Source organism: Equus przewalskii, chromosome 8 (genome assembly GCF_037783145.1).
Source record: "Equus przewalskii isolate Varuska chromosome 8, EquPr2, whole genome shotgun sequence".
Lineage (NCBI taxonomy): Eukaryota > Metazoa > Chordata > Mammalia > Perissodactyla > Equidae > Equus > Equus przewalskii.
The window spans coordinates 14,145,561-14,158,437 of NC_091838.1; the positions used below are offsets into that span (position 1 = coordinate 14,145,561).

The window sequence follows — 12,877 nt, forward strand, 5'->3', positions numbered from 1 at the left end:
TTTAATCTGAACACATAGCTGAGAAAGGAAGTTAGGCAAATAAAATAATATGGAAAAGATTCATTTGGTTAACACTAGGTGGCAGTGAATGATAGTAGTTATTAGGAATAGGTCTTGCGTGTCATTAATAATAGATTATGGACATATCTGGACTGTCTTGAGTCTTGACACTGAACCCAAAAAATCACCTGGTCCACTCTTGCCTTGTTTCCCTGCTTTTATAATCCAAATGAAATATGAAACGCACTATGCTTTTCATTCTCTGAGCACAACTCTAGTTTTGTCTCTATCCCCTGCATTACACTCAGTTTCTCTATTCTTCATTTTAGTGCTGCCTCGTGTTGAGCTTATTCATATTTATACGCCCTAGGGTAAATATCATATATATATTTATAAGTTCTTTGAAGACAGGGGCCATAGTTCATGCGTTTATTGATTTAGTTGTTGTTATTGTCATCAATTCCTAGTCAAATGCTTTGCACTTGGAGGACTCAATAAATATTGAATCTTTTAAATGTATATTTTATAGTTTTTCTTTTCATTTTTCCACATGTGAAACAAGCCTGTGGCATGTGTCTTCTAACTGCTAGTCTTGTTTGCTAAAAGTGTATAATATTCCTAAGGGAAGAGATTGTGTTATACTTTTAAAACTCCTCAGGAAGCAGGGGCCGGCCAGGTGGTGCAGCGATTAAGTTCGCACATTCCCCTTCGGGGGCCCAGGGCACACCAGGTTGGATCCAGGACATGGACTTATGCACCACTTATCAAGCCATGCTGTGGCAGCATCCCACATATAAAGTAGAAGAAGATGGGCAGCCATGTTAGCTCAAGGCCAATCTTCCTCAGCAAAAGAGGAGTGTTGGCAGTGGATGTTAGATCAGGGCTAATCTTCCTCAAAAAAAAAAAAAAGAAATCCTCAGGAAGCAGTATTTTGGCATCTTGGACCCTCAGAACTGAAAGAGCTCTTACGACCCTGTGGTCCAACTCCATCCGTTTTCAGATGAAGTAACCAACGTCCAGAGAGGGTTAGGTACTTGTTTGAGGTCACTCAGTTCATTAGTGACTGCACTGGAAACAGAACCAAGGCATCTTGGCCTGCATAGTTTCTTTATTACTTTTTAAGCTCCCTGGAAGAAGTAGGCGCTGACTGGAAGGTGAAACGTCCTGCCTAAGGTCATTTCCTCCCTCGCCGGCTTCTGTGGCTTTGAAGCCTAGAGAGAGGGGACAGAAGTCCCACGAAGGCTCTGCACATCGCGGTCAGGGCAGGAGGTCAGCGAGGTGAGATACCATAAGCCACTGAAACAACCCTCCCCCGGCAAAGAGTGAGCGTAGGCCCCCAAGGGTCGCTGCCTTCGGGAGCAAAAGGTGTCACCACTCCTAAACCTCAAAGGGGAGGGCGTTTCGGGACTCTTTATCTGTGAAGCTGTACATAACCCCGCCTGTCACCACCACCACCATCCGGAGGCGACTCTGCGCAACAGACCCGGAGTCGCTGAGGGGAAGGGGCATCCCGCGCCCGCCCCTCCACGCGCCTCCCGGGGCGCCTGGGCTGCACGCCACCTCCCGATCCCCGCGGGACGCCCGCCCAGTCCCGGCCGCTCCCACCTCGGGCTGGCGCAGGAATGAATGCTCCCCAAATCTCGGCAGGGCAGGGCCGCCAGTCCAGACTCCCTGACTCTGGGAGAGGTCCAGGGACACTGAGGAGCAGGGCGGCTGGCTTAGGGGGCTGCTCTTGCTGGCGACCCGGGCGGATGCGGGAGAAAGGAGCATTTGAACCAGGGGACCTGACTCGGTCAGCCCTCCTCTGCTTCCCACCAGCTCCGGCTCATCTCAGGCTTACATAAATATACACTTGCTCTTTGAAATGGTGGAGCCACGCTGGTCTGCTGCTCAAAGAAAAAGAATACCAGGAAAAAAAAAAAAAAGACCTCAAACTTTCCTAAGCTTAAGAAATCTGCAAAATTGAAGGGACTAGGGCCTTTGTGGGAACTCCTTTTAGCCTCTGATCGTCCTCCAATAAGTATTTGTGGGGCATCTCCTAGGTGTCAGGACTGCTTTAGGTGTGAGGGTTACCATGGTGAATAGGACAGATGGGATCTCTTGTCTCAGGGAGCTGAAAGTTTAGCAGAGGAGATACACATGGAGGGGGAAAGCAGTTACATGATCAAATACCGGTTACAGTGGAGATAACTTGCAGTGGTGTGCAGGAGCCTGCTGGCATTGGCTCCCTAGAGGCAATTTTTAAATCTTCAGTTTTGTCATCTTGTTAAACACAGGCATGCTTGCAATCAGCTAAGGTGGTAGTACTTAGACCACTGAAGTCAGCAAATGGAGCAAACCAGCCCTTCCCCTAGAGCCCTGTTGTCAAGCCTTTACACGCACACCACTGGAGATGTGTATGTCTTTGCGGAGGGGCTCCACCTTGCGGTGGAACAGGATACAGACAGTATATGCAACTACCAGGTGGGTTGGGGGGGTGGGGAGAGAGCCAAGGCATTTGACACTAGGGTAGTGTAGGCACCAGCGAGTGCTGTGTCTTTCTCTCCATTAGTAATCCAATGCAGGAAGGATTACTTCCTAGGCCACCTGTGCCAATCAGGTGGCCAGGGAGAGGCAAGGGAGCAGTGGTGGGGCACCCACATGTGGCACAGCATCTTTGCTGAGCAGAAACCTTTGGGTTGTGGAGGTCTGCTGAGTTCCGGCAAATGCGCCAAAGCACCCTCCCAAACTTTTGACATAAGCTTCCACCACCAGGACTTTGCCTGATCTACATGCCTCCTGTCCCATCAGCAACTTCACATTTTCTTTAAACTGACTTGCTTTATACACATAAATATTATTTTAAAGGAAACTTTAAACACTACCATTAATAAAAGTCAATATTGTTTGTAATAAATAGAAAGCGATCATAAAAATAAATGCAATGAACATGATGTGGTCTACACAGAAATCGAAATACAATGATGTACACCTGAAGATTATATAAGATTATAAACCAGTGTTACCTCAATAAAAATAAAAATAGATAAATACAATGAAAACAAAACAATGCTATTAAAATCTGGTTCTGATCTTGAGGGCTAGTGTACAAGATATACTGGGACCACCTGGCAACATTCTTTTGGCGGTCATTAGAATAAGTGAAATCAAATTAAAAAGGAAATAACTTCATCAATGTGCGATTTGACATTATTTAATGTCTCATCTGAATGCCACTTAAAATTATCTTGTTACCAGGGGATCATGATGATGATGACGGTGATATCATCATCATCATCATCATCCTCACTTACTGAGTGTTTCCTATTTGCCAGGCACTGTTCTAAGTAACTTCCAGTTTTCTATCGTAACTGGATGCTAACGGAGCTCTCCTTTGTTCAGCCTTTGCAAATTCTGTTGCAATTTTACTTTGGTCTTTTTCTACTTATAATGCTTCAACTGATTTTATTTCTACAGATCCTGTTGGCAAACAGAATTCACTACTGTCATAATTATCATCTAATGAGCACACAATTAATCCTTCTAGTTAACTGATGGACGTTACTTTAAATACGTATCTTCGTCCTATTACTGTGATAAATGCAACAAAAAAACTTATTTCTCCAGAAATAAAAATACAATAAAATTAAGCTTTCTTGGCTGACTGATTCATTTATTTGAAAGATATTTATCAAGTGCCTATTACAAGGAACAGCACGTGGACACAGGAAGATCTTCCCTGGCTGATGGTCCAGCCAGAGCCCGTGAAGTCATTGTCTCTCCCAGAACGTGGACACAGTAAATGGATCATGTCGATATCATCAATGATCTGAAAGAGTTTGCTTAAGGGCAGAAGGAAGCCAGGGGCTGAAGTTCATGATTGAGAGACTAGACTTCTAAAAGGGGAAAATAATTAAAAAGAAGTACAGCATGGTGATTATAGCTAATCATACTGTTTCATATACTTGAATGTTGCTAAGAGAGTAGATCGTAAATGTTCTCGCCACAAAAAAGAACTGGCAACTACATGATAGGATGGAGATGGTAGCTAATGTTAAGGTGGTAACCATTTTGCAATTTATAAATGTGTCGAATCAATACCTTGTACATCTTAAGTTGACACGATGTTAGGTGTTAATTATATCTCAATAAACCTGGGGGGGGGGGAGTCCATTTTCTTCTTGTCCAGTATCTGATGGCACAAAGGAAAGGCAAAGTCTTTTATTGATTCATTGCCCAGGCAAAGTTTTTTCATCATCTACACTCAGGGGCCCTGGCCTGCCTTCCTGTACGAGCCAAGGCTGGGGGTGAGGGGTAGGCACAGTCTGAGGACAAAGCAGGCCAGCCTTTCTCAGAGCCAGAAATAAGGGACTGCCAATGAGGATGGTAATGGACAGAGGCTTCAGGGCTGCCCCAGACCAGACCCAGTGTCCGCTGGGACCCCAAATACCACCAATAATTGAATTGACTACAATAATGACAATTTCATCCACTTGTTTTTCTTTTACCCAATTCAAGATCTTGTCTAGTGTTTTCCTGATGAATAGCCATCCCATCACCAGCACAGGCAAAGTCTTAGAAAGATGGTTCATATTTAACTTTATACCTGCTTCTTCTAACGCCTGCCTTAGCTGGCTTTCTTGGTTAGCACAAAATTTTTCCATTTTGGTTTTATAGACTGAAAGATTATTGTGGGTTCTATTATTTCATTTGTTCCCTTGTCTCTCTATATAAGCTCATTTCTCCCAATATGTTTAATGAAATATTTCATCTAGACTTCTCCACACCTTGGTTGTCTTCTGGGTAACAGGCCCACTTATTAAGGTGTCCTTTAAAATGGTGGGAGGAACAGGAGCTTTGTGGCTCTTCCCTGACCACATCTACAGAGGAGAGTGCGCAGCCATGTGTCTCATCACTATGGGATATAGGATAAAGACATTAAAAGAAATGTAAGAAGCAAGAACATAATACCCGGGAAGGTTGACCATTTACAGGAGAGAAAGCCAACACAGGGCCGAGCAGGGACAACCTTTGTGTCACACCTTCTGTGAACAGAAGCCAATATTTTTCTATTGAATTTTTTCATTTTCCTATTGAATAATGGCAATTTAATGCAGAATGTGTGCTGTTTTCATTTAGTTTGAAGATCTCAAAGTTAGGGATATGCCTGTTGTAGTACTGAGTACTTGGTAAATTACAAGCTGAAAGCAGTTTTAAGTCTGATCCTACAAACACATTCTGAGGGTTCATTTCTTTTCACCCATTAGTGAAAATCTTCCAGTCACTTTTAGGTAATAAAAAGTTCACTCTGAAAATGACAGGTACTCACCTAATTTAACACATTTCCCTTATCCTAGCCTGGCTTGCCTGAGAAGCCTGCAGTGTGGAGAGAATGTGGCATACTTTGCTCCTCCTCTCTTTCCTCATCAATCTCTCCTTCCACGTTCAGCATGCTGCCTCTGGCTCCTACAGGAAGGGGAAAGGAGAAGTTTTCACTGATTAGTCCAGCTCTAATGTAACATTGCTACTCTTGGGTATGGCAGACATCCAAAGCGGACTCTCTCATGGGATGCCACTGTGAGTTCTTGAGTCTTCTGCTGGGGACCTCAAACGGTGTAAGTTATGTCTCCTTTGCCGGTCATTTTGTCTCCTTACCCTTTACCTTTTATATTCAACATCATATAGACAGTCTTTTTTGGCTTAAGTTCCTCCTCCCTGGTGGGAAGTCCTCCAGGGAGTGGTCCTTTACAAGATAGTTAGTGGCTGACTCCCCTCTGTAGGGTCTACATGTGGCCCCTGGGAAGTACATACCCTTAGCCACTTGGTGGAGCCGCAGCTGGCTCCCTACTCTGCCCTCTGAGACTTTAGAAGTATAGGATTAGAGCAGTGGTACCCAATAGGGCCAGAGAATGGGGGACACCGACAGTGTGGTTGTCACAACTGAGGCAGGGGGAATGCTACTCACATCTAATGAGCATGAGGCTAAGCATCCTATAATGTACAGGACAGCTCCCACAACAAAGAATTATTCCCCAAATGTCAATTGCCCGAGGTTGACAAACATTGGATTAGAGGAGCAATATTCAGGACTCTATAAAAGTCTGTAAGCCTCTTCAAGAGTTAAGACTGAATCAGAACAGAAACAGAAAAAGAAAAGGGTCATCACTTAACTGTTCTCTAGAATTTCCAGAAGATCTGGCCTATTTATCTCCTGTCACTGTGCATGGGCTCATTCATAGATCTAGTTATAAGATTATAAGATATTCTCGAAATATGTTCCAACTACCCACGTGGATGTCTCTCGACGCTAGATCAATTTCTCATTAAGGGACTTTTGCTAATTCTTAAACTACCTCCTTACTTTGCATTTCTGTAAGTCCAGTCAGCATCACATCTGAAAATAGGAAGATTAGTCAGCATTGCATCTGAAAATAGGAAGATTAGTCAGAAACCAAAAATGAGTGTTTCTTGGGTACTTGCTTTGAAGGCAAAGGGCTTAATCACCAATTGCAGTTGCTTTCCGAAAGACATTACAGCAAGAACTGGGGCACAAAGGCGGGGCAGTCAGTCAGCAACGCAGGGCCCTAACTGTGCTAATAAAGCTGAAGGCGTTGAGGCCACACCAGGCTCAGCCTCGTTAGTTGAGTTGCTCACACTCCAGCTGGGGAGACTAACATTTCTTTCAATCTAACTAAACTTAACAGGTATGGTAGAATAAATTGCATTTCATAAAGTTGGGGGTGCAGAGAATTGTCCTATTTCTTTGTTTTATAAATTGAATCATTGTCCACTTCACATTTATTTCAGATGTTGCTAGGTCAACAGACAGTGGACAACAGAAGAGAATGGACTGGGCGCTGCCATAAGTAGCAGCTGCGGGATGTGATAGAGAAGGAAAAGGTGTTACCTTACAGTGGAAAGAAATCACAATGTGTGCAGCTGCAATCACAGGGTTTTGGGAGAAATATGTAAATAGAGCAATGGAGCATAAACATGATGAGGAAATGGGCGGGGCTGAACTGTGTAGAGGTTAGAGTCAACACAGCTTGTTTAAAAACCAGAGATGGTCCTTGTAATTTCAGCTCTTGTGGGTGCAAAGGGGCTATGTCTGGTTCCAGTCTGTGGTAGCAAGACCCTTCTTTACCTTGAATAAACAGGAAATTGCAACCAAAGAATGCACTCTAAGACAGACTAACCTGATCCGTATCACCCTGCACACTCTGGATAGTGGGGCTCCCAGATTCATAGATAAATACTTCAGGGTTTTAAATGGTAAAAGGCGGGATCTGTTTATCTCTGCATTGTGTACTGGGGAATTAAGACAAAATTAAGGAAATAACTTACTGTTACAGTAAAGGCCCTGCATGTAATGTTTATAATATAAAATTCCTTTCCTTAGAACATGTGGGGACTATGTTGCAGGAACTTTTAAAATAAAATGCAGAACAGAGCGCTCGTTCTGCAGATGAGAAGCTAAATACGCCCCATGCTTCCCCAGCACCTATGGCCTGGAGACGTGGTGTCCTGTCCAGCAAGTCAATTTCAACTGCAGGCTCTCCATGCCTGGATTTTATCAGAGATCCACTTTTTTGTCCCTCTTGAAGAACGTGCCTTTATTCAGACATGGGCTTGTGGGGCTGTGGCGTAGTGGTTAAGTTTGCATGCTCCACTTCCTTGGCCGGGGGTTCACTGGTTCAGATCCTATGGGTGTGGACCTATGCACTGCTTGTCAAGCCATGCTGTGGTGGCATTCCACATAGAAGAACTAGAAGGACTTACAGCTAGGATATACAACTCTGTACTGGGGCTTTGGGGAGAAAAAGAAAAAAAAGAGGAAGATTGGCAACAGATGTTAGCTCAGGGCTAATCTTCCTCACCAAAAAAAACCAAACAAACAAACAAAAGGAAATGGGCTCATGAAACACATGCCCTGAACTTCTGTTCTGAGCTTTTGTTCAGGGAAGCTGTAGCACTACTTGTTAGAGGATGCATGGAGCACTGTGTCTCAGGGTCCCACAAAGGCAATAACTAGAAGTGATCTCAAAGAAGTCCTGAGATTGCTCAAGGCTGAGCAGATAGGAAGGGACAGGACAGCACTGGCACCCTGGGCCTCTGATTCTAGGTTCGGGTTATGTCTGTTCCTCCCCAACACGGATGATCCCAGATCTTTCTACAGCGCTGTTCATAGACCCACACGAGTCTGAGGGGTTCTCTGGGTCAATCTAATAATGGAAACCCATTTGCATGTGTAAACCAAGACTAAAGATATCCTAACTAAAGGAAAGAATGAAAGACAGTCCACATGTACTCATTTTTCTGGAAACCTCGGAGAGGTGGCCTAAGTTCCCCAAATGTGCCCTCAGCGCAGCCTAATATCACTTTGGCTTTTAGTATTTGAGTACCTTGTACAAAGAAAACATGTTTCTTGTTATAGAAGCACAAACAACATTAAGACCAACTCAAGTACAATTTAAAAAAAACCTACGACCTTCCTCTGTTTGCATTTAGTTCTTCCTTACTCTCAGTGTGACTTCAGGCTGTTATTCAACCTTATGTGACTTGGTTACTTCTTCTGAGAAAGGAATAAAAATACCACTTCCTTGTTAGAATGCAGATTCCTGAGTCCCGCCTGTAGAGATTCGGTGGTTGGGAGTTCTGGCCTAGGAACTCGCTTTTTTGGAAAGTTCCTCATGCGATCCTGATGCACAGCCAAGCATGGGAACTATTGGTCACAACAATTCCAAGAAAATAAAACGATTATCTCGGGAAAATAAAAGGCTTTTATATTTGATGTTAACCCAAACCAGGCGTCAACCTGGGAGAATATTACTTTAATTCAAGAAAGGTTTAAATTGAGTATGCATAATTTCATAGGCTGCGATAAAGAGGGAAAAAAGCAGCAGGCTCTTGGGTTGCCGACAGGATTTTTCTCAGCTGATTTGTGTAAAGTGTTTAGAACAGTGCTGGGTACATAATAACTGCTCAACAAATGTGAGCAGGTCTATTTAGTGTTGAGTAGAAATTGCGTTGATTAGTTTAGGAAAATTTCAAGTGATCATTGAAGTGGGGAGTAGTGAGCTCTTTATGTGAGCAAAATGTCTTTCGGAAGCTATCTATAAATATCCAAGCACATTAAAACTTCATCCAGTATGTTAACTTCTGATATTTTCCCACCAAGCAACTTCTGATAGTCTCTTCATACTCTCATCTTATTTTTTCCTCTTTAAAACCAATATTGACAACCCTTTGTAGCTTTTTGGAAAACAAATACCAAAAATTATATGGAAAGGGCACATGTTCTCATGCAAAGGAATTAGAGCTGAAAAAATCCTTTAGATCATCGAGCCCAACGTTGGCACAAATGTTAGAAGAGTATTTTGAAATGCATACCAATTAAACACACATGAATCTGTAATAAAACGCCATAAACTGGTCCTGCCTTGCACATGTTTGTGGGACGAGATGCATCTGAAGGTATAAAACGCGTGGTTTTGATTACTTCATTTCCCCAATTGGGCAGCACATTCGAGTTTCAGGGAAGTCCTTGTTCTTCGTTCACGTTTCTGCACCTTGCAGGCGTCAGACCATTTCGTCCCTATTCTTAGCTGGGATGGGGTCACACTTAGCAGATACAAAATAACTAAGGAACTTTTAGTAATGTTGCTCATGTGCTAGGTCATTAATGCAAGACCACTTCGTGACCCCTCGCGACTGTTTTAACCCTTTCTTCTCCCCAGTGTGTCCCTCAGCCGGAACACCAGTCACTATTAAAACATGATTATAAATCATGGTTATTTGCCCACTGACCTTCTTACAACACCGTAAAAAGAAGCTGTGTGCTCTGAGGGTTCAGGCCTAACTGACACAGTGTCTCTGCTGTTGATGAATATTTATGGAAGCCTTATCTTATATTTTTAACAGCAAAGCTCGGGCTCTGTTTTACCGAAGCTGTTTATATATCTAATCAGAGTAGATCAGGAAATGTGGTTGACAGCATAGGGCTGCCTGAGAAACATAATATTTGCTGGCCAGCATTAAGGCGACCTTTCAGCGAGAGGCATGATCAATGAAGTGTGACTGAGTCTCTGTTTAGATGAAGGGAAAGAGCGCATTGGTGGCCACATTCACCCCAAGCAAGTCGTTTTCCCTCTTGCAGGCTGCAGTGAAAAGCTTTCCAATAAACCGATGACAGGATTAAACACAACCAACTCTTCAAGTGCCCCTCATACGGTTCTTGGCCACAGGCTGGGAGGAACCTGGGTTCTAGCTCGGCCCTGCAAGAAAGAGCAGCCTGCATTCCACCCGGCTGCCAACTAGCTGTGTAGCCTATGACAAATTATTTTATCTCTCTGAGACTTTGTTTTACCATTTGTAAAATGGAGATTGATTAGTCAGAATTTTCCAGAGAAATATCTATGCATGTATCTATATAACTAGAGAGAGGGGCCGGCCCGGTGGTGCAGCAGTTAAGTTCGCTCGTTCTCCTTCGGCGGCCCAGGGTTCGCCTGCTTGGATCCCGGTTGCAGAGATGGCACCGCTTGGCAAGCCATGCTGTGGTAGACGTCCCACATATAAAGTAGAGGAAGATGAGCACAGATGTTAGCTCAGGGCCAGTCTTCCTCAGCAAAAAGAGGAGGATTGGCAGCAGATGTTAGCTCAGGGCTAATCTTCCACACACACACACACAAAAGCATATGTATATATATAAATATATAACTAGAGAGAGAGAGATTTATTTTAAGCAATTGGTGCATGTGATCGTGGGGGCTGGCAAACTGGAAATCTGCAGGGCAGACCTGCAAAGAGCTGATGTTGCGACTCGAGTCCAAGAGCAGTCTAGAAGCAGAATTCTCTATTCCTCCAGGGGATTCAGTCTTATTTTCTTAAGTCCTTCAACTGGTTGGATGAGCTCTTTCACCTTATAGAAGGTATTTTGTTTTACTCCAAGTCTACTGATTTGAATGTTAATTTCATCTAAAACATACCTTCACCACGACATCTACACTGGTGTTTGGCCAAAAACTGAGTACCACAGCCTAGCCAAGTTCACACATAAAATTAACCATCACAGGGGACCTTAATAATATTTCACTCAGAGAGGTTTGGGGGAAATTAAGTGTTAATACCTACAATAAACTTTGCACAGGACCCAATAACTGACTTTGTGTCCCAAGATTTTAGGCAGATTTGACTAACGGTTTAAGATTAAATTTTGGAATATTAGAAAACGTGCGTTATCGTCTGGTGTAAGTTCAGCGTTACCGTCTGACAGCATCTGCTTCAGATTCCTTCTCAGCCACACTGATGAGCCTCCAGCAATAAGCTTCGGTGTCCCTGGAAATTGAGGGGTGACACATTTGTAGCAAAGCCATATTTATAGGCTCATTGACCTTTTAAAGACTCACCTTCTGCTCTTGAAAAACAATAATGAAACTTTGTGAGTACAGTCAACTTTTCACGGATGTTTTCATACCACGCGGCCCCAGCAGTTGGGAACGTGGAGGAGCAAGTTAAGGGCTCATTTAACATTGTCTCACAAAGCGCCTGTTGCAGAGCTGGAAAAGGGTGCTTAAGAATGCGGCTTCCATGTACGTCTCCCTCTCTGTGGTATGAAATATGGCCTCAAAGAAAACTTCGTTGTTTCCATTTCAAGGTCCTTTTGTGAGGAGAGACGCTGGGCATTTACTGGTGGAATGCTACCTTTCCAAGATTTATTAGGAGTCGTGGAGGGCTCAGTAAACTCGGAAGGTAGCTTTTGCATCCTACAGCACTCAAGACTGATTTAATTTCATGTCAGTCCTGGAACTGCAACCACAATATGAGCTGCAAGTTTATAAATTGCTCCTTGGAGCAGCTGACCTTGCAGGTGGGGGAGTCAAATGGGGTGGAAAAGCAGGGGAAGCTGGAAGATTGAGAACTGGTACACTGAGCGAGCAGATACATTTCACCGAAGCACTGGAGTTCTCATTTGTCCCCAGTTTCACCCCCAAACCTCTTCTTTCCCTCGTGTTTGTCTCCTGCCTAAAATATTCATTTTTTTTTTCAGAAGGACGTCAGACGCAATAGTGAGGGGGAAACTGGATTATGCTACCATAGTGTGTAGGGTCTTCTGGATTTTCAAAGATTATTTCATCAAACTTCTGCTCACGACAAACTCAGAATAAACAAAGTAAAACCTAATTTACATCTCCCCTCACAAAAGAATCCCTAATGGGAATGTTAAAACAAACTGATGTCACTACGAAAACAAAGCTCAAACTCAGAAGCACTGAATTCTTACAGGAGCTAGAAAATGGGATTTAGTTTCACAGCATCGATTAAGTTGTGTTTAAAACGAGCAAGCAACAGACAATGCTATTGGAAGGAAACCATATATTGAGTATCAGGATGTCTCCTAAAAGTCTATTCGTTCCATCACAACGGAGCGTTGTCTATGCGGGTGGTGACAGCCTATTCCCTTTTGTCACTTGAGATTACACTGGGCCAAGCGTTTGTGAACAATGTGGTGACAGCCTTGCCTTCGTGACAGGACGGTCATGGTAGTTTGAGACGTATTTCCATGTCTTGGAGTGCATACTTATGGCTAATTCTAAAGAAACAAAAAAATAAATGTCTTTTAGAAGAAGTGTAATCTAAAAAGAAAGCTTAAAAAAGCAAAATAATAAAAGATATTGGCACAGGTTGCCAGTTGTAATTTTTCATATTTGAGGTACATCCTCTCATAGCCTTCATGGCATTCTTATAATTCATCAACTAATACAGATCCATAGTCACGTGGTCTCAATATTTGGTAGAGAGATCTGCTGTTTGTGTCAATTGCATTTCAGATATTTAGACACATTTCTAGATTGTAATTTTGTATGCTTATATTTTCCCTAGCCAACGTTTGTCTCTGCAT

The 12,877-nt window shown here is 43.2% G+C and overlaps 1 long non-coding RNA gene across 2 annotated transcripts in view; it reads right to left on the bottom strand.

Moving 5' to 3' along the window:
• Nucleotides 1-5,320: 5,320 nt before the first annotated feature.
• LOC103548062 (uncharacterized) overlaps nucleotides 5,321-12,877 on the bottom strand; it is a 126,158-nt gene continuing 118,601 nt past the window's right edge. Inside the window, exons 6-7 of one of the 2 annotated variants that reach the window (XR_011543360.1) lie at nucleotides 11,242-11,313; nucleotides 5,321-5,445 (exon numbers count right to left, since the gene is read on the bottom strand). This is a non-coding gene — a long non-coding RNA (uncharacterized lncRNA). Of the gene's footprint in view, nucleotides 5,446-11,241; nucleotides 11,314-12,334; nucleotides 12,569-12,877 lie in introns of those variants that run through there. The other variant, XR_011543359.1, reaches the window with a different exon arrangement.